Source organism: Larimichthys crocea, chromosome XX (assembly GCF_000972845.2).
Source record: "Larimichthys crocea isolate SSNF chromosome XX, L_crocea_2.0, whole genome shotgun sequence".
Taxonomy (NCBI): Eukaryota; Metazoa; Chordata; class Actinopteri; family Sciaenidae; genus Larimichthys; species Larimichthys crocea.
In genome coordinates, this window is record NC_040030.1 from 1560905 (window position 1) to 1575094 (window position 14190).

A 14190-nucleotide genomic window follows, 5' to 3' on the forward strand; every position below is an offset into this window, starting at 1 on the left:
CTTTTTTCAGATAGAAAACAGCATATTGGACTATATATGCACAACTACTGCCCTCTACTGGTTGAAACATGGCTATTGCAATTGAATTTTGCTATTGGCTGATATGTGACAGGTTGACGCTACAGACTATAGCCTGCTACGTAGCCATACTGACCCTCCCAGACTGTCACGTACCAAAGATGTAGCCTCTCTAAGTTGCCATCTTCGCTAACGTTACAACACATTAACTATTACAAATGGTTGTCGGCGTGCTTCAGTGACTGTCAAAGCTCCAGCGGACTCTCTTTGTGTCCAGTGTGGACACAGATAGCCTGACAGCAAATGCTCATAGCTGATAAGGGTTAAGACTGGTACTCCACAAAAGCTTGGACTCAAAAGCACGACTCGAAAGCAGTTCAGGGTTCAAATGCCAAATCAGTTTACTAGTCAGAAGAAAGGTTCGGTACACGGTAATCAGTCAGATCAGGAAAACAAATCCAAAAAGGGCTAGGCAAAGGCAGAGGTCAGTAAACACAAATCCAAAAAGGGCTAGGCAAAGGCAGAGGTCAGTAAACAGGCAAATTACGAAAAAAACAGGAAAATCCGATCACTAGAAAACTCACAAGGCTGGGATGTAAGGCACTGATGTACAAAACGAACTGGCAGAGAGGAGGAGAAACACAGACTAAATACACAAGAGAGGGCAGTGGTAACAAGACACAGGTGAATCTAATGAGGGCGGGGCAGACAATCAAAACTGGAGGGAAAAAACACAGGGGCAGGAAGTGAGGCGGTCTGAAACGAGAGGAAGGGTAGGTTTCACAATAAAACAGAAAACATAAAGTTTCGCAATAAAACAGAAAACAAAATACATGACCTTAAGAGGATTGACGAGATGTGTCAATAAGTTCAGTTAGCTGTGACTAACAGCAGCTGTATCTGATCGTAGTCACCTTCTACGTGACAAACTGTGTAACCATGAGGCCCCGAAAGTCATGGTTCTCGGGAGCTAGCAAAGTTTGGAGGTTTAGTTACACTAAAAGTAGAGTTTTGTTACAGGATCTGTTTAAACAAAGAGTGGCACAATGGTGCTTTGAACTAGAGGCTAACATCAGCTTTCTAACATGCTCACAGTGACACAGCAAATTGATTTGTTTTGCAGGTGAATCAAAGTATTGGAAGATTTCATGGCAATTCATCCATTCAATAGTCTTAATATCACAAATGTCAACCTGAAGTTGAATCTTTGACTTGTTGGTAGAGCTAGAAGAGTCAGGGGATCACCAAAGTCAACAGGGCTCATCCTCTGCGGACCATAAATGTCTGTACAAAACTACACGGCAATCCATCCAATAGTTAGTCTGATATTACAGTATCTAGACTCTCTTTAGCCATAAGATAATAAAATACATACAAATGCCCCAAAAACACACACACACACACACACACATCTTTATCTTGGTCATTAGCGTTGTAAAAACATGGAGATGTAGTGGAGTTTAGTAGCCTAATTAGCACAGTGAAGGTGATAAGAGTGCAGTAATGATCCTTTCTCTAGAACAATGAATTACTGTCTGTGATCGTGTTGATTTATAGTAAAACTTCGACCATTTGTAAAACCCGGCGACAGATGCAGCCAGCGTCACGGATTTACAAAGAAAGATGCAGAGCTTTTGATTTGTATGCAGTGTCGAGTCATACGTCCTAATTGTGAGTTTTCTCAAAGACAAAGGCAACACGACCGCAGGCGGTTGCGGAGCACACGGGGAGAGCTTTTAGCTGCCTCTTTTGAAGCCATTATCATTTCTGCCTTTTTCTTGCAGGGTGGCCGTTCGAGGGTTAATTTGTACTTACGCAGGCATTTGCTCGAGTATATTCAGAGAGCTAAAAACATTCTATGAATAACTTGGTTCCCCTTCAAATACAATGAAACAAACAAAACAAACAAAAAAAAGAACGTGTTCGAGGCAAGGTGAAGGGACCACGGAGCCTTAATGAGTTTTTTCAGCTCCAGCAGCCAAATAACAGGACACGCGCCATCAACTCAGACTATTTATACCGGCATCATTTGCAGTTTGATTAGATATTCTTCAAATTACGTTCCCCGCATTCAGACCCATGACACTTGACACATTTCCTTTCATTGGTGAGCTTGTTTTTTCTTTTCTGTTTTGACCCTGCTCGGTTTTGATTACTGAGCATCTCTTCAGTGTGTACAGTTGAATGTTAAGTCTGATTTATACACTTCTCTGCATATAAAACGTGCAAGAGCTGCTACAGGCTACAGTGACTCTGTGTTTACAGTCTAAGCAGCAATATTTTAAGTGCTTCACAATTAGTGGCTCATTCTTTAGCTGACTAGTATTATCCAATCATACAGTAGTTATACAGGTGCACATGTTTTTGTCAAAGTTACTTGAGGTACCTGGGATGTTTTTTAATTAATGGCAGTGCCTTTACAGAAGTTATTAATGAAACTTCTTGATTTCTTTAAATGTTTGAGCTGTTGTGAGCATTCACTAAATAGCCCTGCTCGACCACTGTAGTAATCTGTATTATGAAAAGAACCGCTCAAGTAAGTAAAATGAATCGGCTGTCCATCCTCAGAACATGAAAGTCAGCCAGTCCGAAATGTTTCAGCAACTCTGAATGTGTCTTCAAGTGCAAAAAAGCCATCAAACGCTGTGACGAAGCTGTCTTTGACCAAAAGTAACCTCTGCTGCAGAGGATAAGTTCATTAAGTTACCAGCCTCAGAAATCACCAATTAACAGCACCTCAGATTAGAGTCCAGATAATTGCTTTAGAGCTCAAGTAGCAGACACGTCTCAATGTCAACTGTTTAGAGGAGGCTGCGCAAATGAGGCCTTCAGGGTTGGATTACTGCAAATAAACCACGACTGAGGGAGACCAACAAGAAGAAGAAAAAGAAGAAGAAGAAGGAGAAGAAGCATTTCTTGGGCTAAGAAACACAAAGAATGGACATTATAGGAGTGGAAATCTGAGCTCAAACTTCAAACTGCTCTGCAGAGAAGGTGAACGGATTGTATCTGCATGTGTGGTTCCCACCTTGAAGCCTGAAGTAGGATGTCTGATGGTGTGGAGCTGCTTTTCTGGTGACACTGTTGGCTATCAACACCAGCAAGTCCACCATTGCCTTCTTCAGCGACACGCCATCCCATTTGGTTTGCTCTTAGTGGGACCATCGTTTGTTTTTCGTTCACCCAAAACGCCCATCTGGGCTACGTAAGGGCTATTAGATGAAGAAGGAGAGTGATGGAGTGCTATATTTGATGACCTGGCCTCCACAATCACTTGACCTAAACCCAAATGAGATGGTTTGGGATGAGTTGGACCACAGAGTGAAGGAAAAGCAGCGAACATGTGCTCAGCGTATACAGAAAGTCTTTCAAGACGACCTCTTGAAGCTGATTGAGAGAATGTGTGGAACGCGTCATCGAAGCAAAAGGTGGAAGAATCTCAAATACTAAATATATTTAGCTTTGTTTACACGTTATTAATGCAATACAGTATCTCCAGTGTTAATACACGATGTAGAAAGTAATAAACATTTGACTGCTACCGCTTTTCTTTTCCACAAACGCATGCATTTTTATCTGCTGCGTTGCACAGACTCAGCACACACAAACACACGCAGAAATACCCCCCGTGGCCACACATCATCTCTTCCACAGTGCTTAGTCACAGATGAGATTATCAGCGAGTTGTGGGTGGGGGCTGACTCATGCAGGGAAACATTAATCAGAGCCGTGTCAACGTTAAGGTGTTTTGACATCAGCTGCATCTTCCAGCAACTGGAAATGTAGGAAGTGGCCAAGAGTCTAATCCAATAGGATCTAAACGTCTCCACAGCTGATGATATTATAGCTCAGGAAATTCGCACTAATTGGGAAGCATAGTGTTGGGCCCATGGTCCTCATAGCTGCAGTGCTGCAGAAATATCTCTAGAGGGAGCTATGGGTATGGAAGCCAGGGCTGATGGTAATGCATGTGGGAAGGGAAGGAGTCCAATATCAAACTATTTTGATACATCAACCATCAAATTGTCAGCAGAAGAATAAAAACGTGATTCTTTTTTGATGCTCTGTGGTGAATGTCCAATTTAAGGGGAAAAAAAGTGAGATGATTCCATGTTTTTATGTCCAAAAACTGTCAAAACAAGCCAGACTTGTATAAAAAAAAACCTTTTAGACCCAAATAAGTTTTAAAAGCAAAGTGTTTTGCATATATTAACAATGCTGGCACTCTTTTTGCCCTTGTAAGAAAAGTGCGATTAGAGGAGTCAGAGTTCGATTAAATGACTGGTTAAATTGGATAATGCTGCAGTGCAGCAGCCTGCTAATGCGCAGTGACACCACATAAAGCCATTAAGTGGATGCTGGCCGCGATGCATCCTCTCTGACACTGTTTACTGTTGACAGTCAGCTCCTCCTCTTCCTCCTCCTTCTCCTCCTCGTCTCTTTCTGCCCGTTAGATCACAGACAGCTTCGGCTCAAGCACCCTGACAGCAATTTCCGGATACAAAGATGAGGCAGGCATTTTTGTGTAAGTGTGTGTGAGTGTGTGTGTCTTTATGGGGTGATGGGTGTGCAGACGTGCGGATGAGCAATCACAGAGTGATAAATAATTAAAGCCAGTTTTCTGGCGTAAAAACATGTGGGAACAGAAGTGATTTCAAAAAGACACACAGACGGAGAAAGAGGCTGATAATTACGGCTCCTATTGATTATGTGCTTTGCCTCCGAGAGATTTTCTTCCCCTTTGTAATTAGGCATCAGATTCCACCGGAAGTGCCACTAAATGACCATTTACGGGATTAAATATAGATGAGTGCTGGTCTGAACCTTGCAAGCCCCACACTCCCAGTTCCATTAACAACAATATCTCTTCACGTTTCACATCATCAGCCCGAAGAATACAGATCCCAACATACATTCATCTCAAAGCAGTCCCATTAGCATATTTACTATACGTAGAAACACTTGTGCTTTGGAGTGGATGGATCCGAGAACACTCTTCATCTCTTCAGAGCAGGTGCTCAGGTGACATGCACGCAAACGAACAAGTCTTAATTGCAAAAAAAAAAAAACAGGACAAAACCATAATTTCGTGCCAATTATCTCATGAATAAGGAGTGATTCATTCACAGCGAGAGCAGCAGAAGGATGCTGCCCACGGACAGGCTGGAGGAGGAGGGGTCCGCTCAGCAGACAGAAGACTCACAAAGGAATATGACAAGAGCGGCATCAAAGCATTGACCTCATGACATTCAGATAAGAGACACTACGTTGGATACAGTTGGAGACTCTACAGAATGATTTAAGTTAGAGCAAGTAAAGTATTAGTATTAGTGGCAATATTACGACTTGTTGACGCCCGGCAACAAAAAGTATAGCTGAAAGTTGAAGTGACCTAGAGGAAAATGAGAGTGATGACAAGACTAACTAATGAAAGGGACAGTACAACAAACTTTCTTCATGACCTCAAGCAGAAGCAACCATTTGCGTGCAAAGAGAGCCCAATTTAAACCTTAATATCTTAGTGGAACAAGAAAGGTTAAATCTCGGGCAAGTGGACTTGGTTGTAGATCCGTGAAGAAGTGGAGACACCTGGATCAGAGAGATGACCTGGATGACCGAGAACCTTCACAGACTTCTATAACCCCAAATTAACATATCAGAGGTGAAACTGGAACTTGCCAAATGTACAGCAAACACAACATATTCCAATGTATATTGAATATTCCAAACAGATGGGTGCCACATTATAGGGAAGGTGTTGCGCCACCACGTACCACCAGAACAGCGTTGCTTCTACGAGCTACTGTGACTCTACTGGAGGGATGTATATCTTTCTTTCACAAGTGGTGATGGAGAGTGCTGTCTAATACAGCAGTCGATCTCCAATAGGTCAGCTGGGTTGAGATCTGGTGACCGCGAAGACTATCATTTACGTACTCATCAAAACATTCAGTGACCCTGCGGGCGCTCGGCGTCATCCTGGAAGAGACCACACCCGTCAGGATAGAAATGTTTCATCACAGGATTCTGAACAACTCTGTATCGATCTGCTTGCCAAGAACATGCTGAAACATGATGCTTAATTAATTAATTTAATTAATGATTTATTTGACGACATCATCTCTGTGGACTAGTCCCGACACATCTGAACTCTCAAATGTTCATTCATCTTTGCGGCTTTAATAGAAGATCTGTAATATTTTTACCCATCCGGCTTTGAAATGATTAAAATTTACATCAGTTAAATCAGATGATGCTGAAATCTACTAATTAGATTATCCAATAATCAACATTCCCACAAAAGTTAAACTGCCATGCATTCAGCCAAAAGAAAACTTCTAATATCCCCTTACAATTTTTGTACAGTCCCTTAGGTCAACTAATGAACCACTTCTGGAGCTATTGATATTAGTCATCATCAGCCAATCAACTTTTAGCATGGAAGAGTTGGTGTTAAAGCTTTCTTAACATGGATGAGAAGTCCTACAGTGAAAGTTCCCCAAAGCGATAGGGTCTAAATCTCCAGAACGAAGGAAGTAAGAAGGTGTTGAGTGGAGATAATCAGCTTTTATAACCATGACACCATCCAAATCTGGCACAACATCTCTTACTGTCATGAATCAGGGAAATCAGACTATTGCTATTTGGTGTTTGTGTCATCCTCTATTAGGCAAAGATAAGTTTGTATTAATGGCAATTTGCATGACTATCCATGTGACTTTGGCATGTGCCGTTAGCGCTCTAGAAACACAAACACACAGAGAGACGATGACTGAAACTATTGATAAGTTCTGAATAATTCAAATTCAGCCTCATCTATGCTGTTTATGATATTATTTCTGGACTGGTTGACGCAGACGAGTGTCGTCCAAAGTGTTAAAAACAAAGCTCATGTGACTGGCGCCGGACTTTTACTGTTCCTCAATAGTGGGCCGTAGGAATGTTAAGAGGGTGGAAATGCACCGTTTAATCCCAAACATCCTCATCAAAGCCTGGAGGACTGCTCTCACTGGACCATTGTTCAGACGGCCAAGGAGGGAGAGAGCTCAACACTCGGCGTGCCCTTTACTCGTTATTAATGGGGGATTTTGTGCAAACAGGCCTCGTTTTATGTAAATACACATGTAAAGACAGGACGTACGGTATAAACGAGTGGTTCTCAACCTTTTTTATCTCATGACACCTCAGATTAAACAACATCTATCTGCCACTGCGCTCACGTTGCACTCTTTACTCTTTGTTTTCACTTTTTTATGCTGCTAATTCAGCTAATCACCTCCTCCAAGTTATCGGGTCCTTCTTTTTCGTTCGGCTTAAAACGAAAACGTGCCCACGGTGCTGTTGTGTTTGGTGAATTCATGCTGTTAATTGTTGTTTGATTCCTATTAATTTGATACTGGTCTTATAAACAGCATAGTCCAAATAATACCGTATTCATGTGGGACGTAGACATGTGGGAAACGCCGATATTATTCAGGTTTTATGGGCGTCTTGAATTGGGGTTGGGGTTTTTACCAGAGTTTGCTTGTTCATGGTCAGCTCTAGAACCAATTAGCCAAGGCTTGTGTAGAGATGCACCCACAAAAGAAAAGCCCACGTATCCGATCCAAAGAAGAACGTTTAAACATTACGAAAGATTTGGATATCGACAGGTTTTTGGATGTGTGGAAATATTGGAAAGCCAACCTTTAATTACATTGACCAAGTAAAGGGGAATATAAATTTTTATTAGCCACGTAAACAGCAATATTGCCGCAGTAAACGACGCGATCATTGGCAAACGAGTGTCGGTTCATGCAGAAACAGTTTTGCCAGTCCGGTCCGCTGTACGCGTGGTTTGAACAGTTTTAAATTGGCCCAAGCTGGGTGTATGTGTACACTCAGAAACCCTGTTTCACCTCTCTCTGCTGCACATTTGATCATAATCAGATTTGTTTTAAATAGATTGTTTTAAATAGACTTAAACTGTTGTGTAGGTGTGCCTAATATGTTTCAAGCAAGAAAGTACCTGTCCCTGTGAAAGGATGCACAACTTTGTTTCCAAAAGTTTCCACACAAAGCCATGCAACCATTTTTATTCTGCAATCATCAGATTTGAAAAGCTGAATGGAAGAGACACAATTCAACAAAACAATATCACTTCAAATGTTCGCCTGAGATCCGCAGAGAGTTTCTGCGACAAGCGGGCGCCAGAAACACATCTGTCGGATAAATAACGATGTAGCGAATGCTACATGACAGCTGTTCGGTCTGACTACATTGCGCAATGATTGCAAACTGGGTTTAACAAACTGAGGCTGCGAGGGACTGTTTGCAAATGATCCTTTTATTGGCACCTATCTGTCATCATCTTGCTCTGGATATGGCGTCATATCTGCTGAAACAAAAGAACCAACCCAGGAGTAGTGAGATCTGGACAGCTATGCTTAAAAAAAAAACCTAGGCAGTATTTTCTTTTCAAAAAGCAAACAATGGATCAAACTTTATCTTTCTTATCTTGACAATCGTCTAACAAGCCTTCAGATTTATCTTGTGACCTCACAGAGAGGCCCTGTCCCCACAGGCTGGGAAAAAAAATCACCAATCAACTGACTATAGTGTGGAAAGACTGCGCTTTCATAAAAAATAAAACTCGTCAAATTCGATACAGAGAGCGGCGCAATCGGAGAAAACCAGGGACGAGGCAGAACGAATTAGAGAGCTGCGGGGGAATTAAAACTAATCGCACGAACACAGAGAAGGGGAATGATTGAGGACAGACAAGGATAAGAAAGTTATTAAAATGAACGGAGCGAATACGGGTACCCACGCCAGCTGTGAGACATTTTTAGCTCATTGGACCAGCAGCTCCTTTTCTGCTTTCTGCTCCACCTACCGCATTGATAACGCTCTGAAATAACATGCCTATTTCTGACCAAAACTTTCTCCTGCTGGCTATGAATGGCTGGCGTCATCCTGAGTGCTATGAAATTGCCACTTGACAAAGACACAATGTTCCCCTCGGTGAAACGCCACCCGCTGCCCGAGACCCCACCCGCCCCCAGACACCTAGAAACATCAGGAGCTATTTATAACAACTTCATCCCGTCACTATGAAGGAATATCTGTCCTTTTTTTTTTCTTCTCTCCCACCCTCTCCTCTTGCTTCCTAGCTCACTGTTGCCATGGAGCTCCGAATCAATGACATCACGAGGGAAGCTTTGTGTGTGTGTGTGTGTGTGTGTGTGTGTGTGTGTGTGGAGATGAAAGCAGGAATCTGCAGACTGAATGAACATGGGCGGCAAATATCAGGTGACCAGCAGAAGCACAGACAGCAGGCGTCCAGCTGGAGCGTGCACACACACACACGTAACACACAGATAAACACACACACACACACACACACACACACACACACACATCAAGCTCATACAGCCTTCCACCCTCCCACTTGGTCAAACCCACACACAACCGATCTGTCGCACGCGGACACGCGAATGCTAATTGGCTTAGTAACGATGACAGAACTTGTTTTTTTTAAAATGGCTGCTCTGTTAGGTCGTCCATACACACACCTCAGACAGAATTCTGATTAATAATTACACACACACACACACAAGGTCTGTCAGGTTAATCACACAGATTGATTAAACGTGTCTTAAACAGTTTGATTGATTAATCATCTTTTAGTGCAAAGTTCTCAAACTATGATACATACACTGGTGGCACGCAGACTCCCTCTACTGGCATGCAGAGGAATCTATGAAATACTTCAATGATTCAAACTAAGTATAAATTCATTTAGTGATCGCAGAAACGTAATTTAAAATTAAAATAGGTTTAGCATTTCCTGTAAACCTGCTACAGTCGCCTTCATGCACGTAATTAGTTACGACCTAAAACATGACGGCAAGATTGCGGAGGTTCAAAAACATCGCAGTCATTCCAAACAGGTGTGTGTCTAACGCGTAAACGGTTCGCAGCTTAATGAGGTCGGACTATGATATTTCCAAAGGTGGTACACTGTGTACTCATCTCACTAATCGATTGATGAATTGTTTTAGCAATCTAAACTCAGCGGTTGACTTTCTAGAAACGACGTCCTGGTTACCTGTAATCAGAATACAGTGAACCCTCGTTTATCGCGGGGGATACGTTCTAAAAATAACCCGCAATAAACAAAATCCGCAAAGTAAGTTTTACAATTATTATACATGTTTTAAGGCCGTAAAACCCCTAACCACACACTTTTATACAGCTTTTTACATGCATTTTGTACAGTACTCCCTTAGTTAATCAGGACGCAGAACACAATGCATGTTCATACTGTACAGTATGCTGTAAAAAAAAGCGTGCAAAATGACACTAAAAAAATCCACAAAACAGCGAGTCCGCATAAAGTGAACCGTGTTATAGCGAGGGACGACTGTACACGGAAACTTTCTCCCGTGAACACGGCGACTGATGACAGCGAGCGTCTGTGGGTCGCACAGACAGGCGTTACCAATTAGACTAATTAAGGTTTTGTTCCATTTATTGCAGCGGAGAGTTTCCAGTGAGCCAACACGCAGCACAGCAGCACCCTGACTGTTTAAAGCTGAATGGAACGGGACCTTCATTAGTATCATTGGTGACACCTGTATAGAAAAAGGTCTATAACTCAACATGTTCCAATTTCTTTCCTTCCCAATACTGGGAATTCTGATACTTGAACTTTTTGCGTATCGGCTGATACTGAGTAACTGTATGATTACTATCATTGTTGCACGGCTGGTTTACGTTACACCGTTTCTAAAAACAGAGAATGAACGCCTCAGAACTTTATTCTATTATCCAGCTTTGGATAACGTCTATAACAGCAGTTGCACTAATGACAGTATAAAGAATGGACAGAGCCTGAGCGATGTCGGACGCAGGTTTCAGAAGCATTGATGGATCATGCACGTGAAGCTTTAATATCACCTGAACTGGAGTTTAGGTGACAATATCAGAGTAGAAGTAGACCTAGAAATAGGTCAGCATTTATATTTTTTCCCCCGAAAGCTTTTAATATAATTACTGGGGATTATACTTCTAGATGACAGACTAATTGGGTTGAGGGGAATTTACGGTCAGTGGGCTGTACTTTCATAGCGCCTTTGTCAAGGCACTTTCACACCACACATCACATTCAACCATTCGCGCACAGATTCACACACTGCCAGCGCCGGCTGCCATGCGAGGCGCCGACTGCTCATCAGAAAGGAGCTAATCGTCGACACGCTGACGGCCTTTGGCAGCGATCCTTTGTCTGTCCGTCACACAGAAGTGTAATATATATAAATATATAGTGAGGCTGAGGGAGAGAGAGAAAGCACTCAAGAGCGGCTAAAGCAGCAGAAAATAGAAATTGCTCGGAGGATAGAGGAGTTATGTGATAAAAGACTGGACTATAAATAATCTACACATTGCATTGGTGGCCCCCCCGGAGACACGTGACGTCTACAGTGTGGAAGAATGTGCAGCAGCGTGGAGTGAAGGTGTGTCCAGCTGGGTGCTACAGTGCGTCCTGTCCGACACGGCCCCGGAGCCGATAGGCCCCTCACTTATCTCCGTTGCCAAATGCTGCCTCCCGGAGAAAGTGAGTGAGAGGAGAGCAGACAGTAAACACAACACTGAAATAATGCCTCCATTGTTCCATCTATTTACGCCCTCCTCCTTCCCCTCACACACACACACACTTCAAACATTCCCCACCCTCTGTTTACTGCCAACAGAAACCTCAACAGTGTCACCCGTGTTGCTTTTACACTGTTACATCATGACCGCCCCCTTGTTTACTCTGTTGTCGTCTTCTTCTTCTTCTTCTTCATCTTTTAAAGGTGCTATAAATACAGCATATGCACCCTCTCCCACGTATACACACACTTCAACACAGGAGCCAATAACCCACCACCACCCTTCAAAGCTCGCCGTCACACTCCTTTCTCTCATTTATCTCACTCAGTGTCTTTCCACTTTTCTTTCAAGTTGTAATTGAAGCTCAAACACGGGGGATGCCGGAGGGGGTTGACGCCGACGTTGCTGCTGCACACGAGTGTGCCAGCGAGCATGCAAATGCGGCATGTGTGCGTTTGTGTGCAAACAACCCACACATGCAAAGTGTTTGTGTGGCGCCCCGAATCCATTACGACACACAGACGGGAAAGGGCATCCCTCATGTCTGAAGCGGCGTCTCCTTTTATTTTTCTCCAAAAAAGAATGAAACTTCCTCCGACTGTTTAAAGAGAACAAACGACACATTCTCTCTCGTCTAAATAAAAGCTGAGCTCAGGAGCAATAAAACAAAGCCAGCTGCTCAATTCAATACACGCCACTACTCAGGCTCAGTCCTCAGACCTGTGCTATTGTTATAATACATAATACATACACAGGTTTTAATCCAGTCACCATAAAACATATTGTGGGTGGACACAGAAAAGATTAGGATGACCTAAACCTACAAAACACTTTTTAATACTGTAATACCTGCATTGAAAATATTGAATCTAAGTATTATGAGTAAAAATTACTTTCACGGTACTCATTAGATTACCAATAGTCACACATTAATATAAAAGCAGGATTGTGTTGTTGAAGCAAATTTTAAATTCCTTTGCTGCAACTTGTGATTATTTTTTATTACGGATCAGTCTGTTGATTCATTTCTTATTGTACAATTGAGAAAATATTTTAATTTCGTATTATGTCATGAGAAGCAGATTAGGTATAACACCGCATCGTTTTAACGTCTTTCAAAGGTCCAGTGTTTAAGATCTATGGCAGAAATTGACTATGTTTTCATTTGTGTATATTCACCTGATAATAAGAATTTTTATTTTTGTTACCTCAGAATGAGCCTTATTTTTGTAAAAACTCACAAAATATTAAGAAATGCCATCACAAGAGCTCAAAGTGACAATTTTAATAGTTTAATATCTAACACGGCTTCATATTTTATGAACTCTTTGCATGTTTTGTATGCACACGGCTTCATATTTTATGAACTCTTTGCATGTTTTGTATGCAAAAACCTTCAAAGTGATGCTGTCAAACATTTATAGTGAAGTGTAAAGTACAATATTTTCCTCTGTCGTGGAGGATAAAAGTATGAAAGTATGAAAAGAAGTATAAGTACTTCAATAACTGGTACATAGTTACTTTCTAAGTATGACTATAATCACAGTGTTACTGGTTAAGTCATCAGTTAAGAGGAACACCTGATGAAAAGCATGTAGCGACCTGACCTGGCTGCCACCTCCGGTTAACCCCACACACACACCACACGTAGCTAATAAACACACAACCACAGCCGCATACCCGCTATATAAAAATGAACGGCAGCCTAGCAACCTCATATTATTAATTAACTGATTACCGGGTCACAGGCACGAGCAAAGGGTGTCAGTAGGTTATCTGTCATAACTGCACTGAATTTACTGCAACATCGGTCGATTTATTTGAATTTGTCTTATTTCAGTCATGAAATTATTGTCAATAAATTATCAGCTGATGGGCTTTTTTTTCTAAATACAAAAATGTGAAATTAGCGGTTAGTTTATTGGTATCGGCTGGAAAACAATCCATATTTTAAAGGTCCGGTGTGTCAGATTTAAGGAACTCTACTGACAGAGTATGGCAGAAATTAAACATAACATACATCACTATGTTTTCGAAGGATTATTACGTTTTTGTTAACTAAGGATGAGCCTTTTATTTCAACATACGCTCATCTAGGGTTGTCTTCCATGGAGTCCGCAATGTTTCTACAGTAGCCTAGAAGAGACAAACTAAACACTGGCTCCAGATGTTTTTTAAAGAGTTTCGAGTCCGCTGTAGTTTCTCTTTCGTGTTACGAAGGAAAAAATCAGCGACCCAGCTAACGAGACAGATATTTCCCTCATGAGCAGGTGGAAACAAAATGCTGATGTATGCAAACAAGTTTGCTGTATCAACTTTACGAGGTAACGTTCATGGTCTGTTTACAACTGGAAAATCAGATAACGCAAACTGATCATAACATATCATAAGTCGATCTTTGTGCAGCTCTGTGCCTTTGGTTTTACGTACTCTCTCCTCTGAAGAGATGTTAGAAAGGGAAGCCATCACTGACGGTATTCACAGGTTACGTCAAAGCAAATTTACAATGCAAATGGTGTCAAAGATGTATATCAA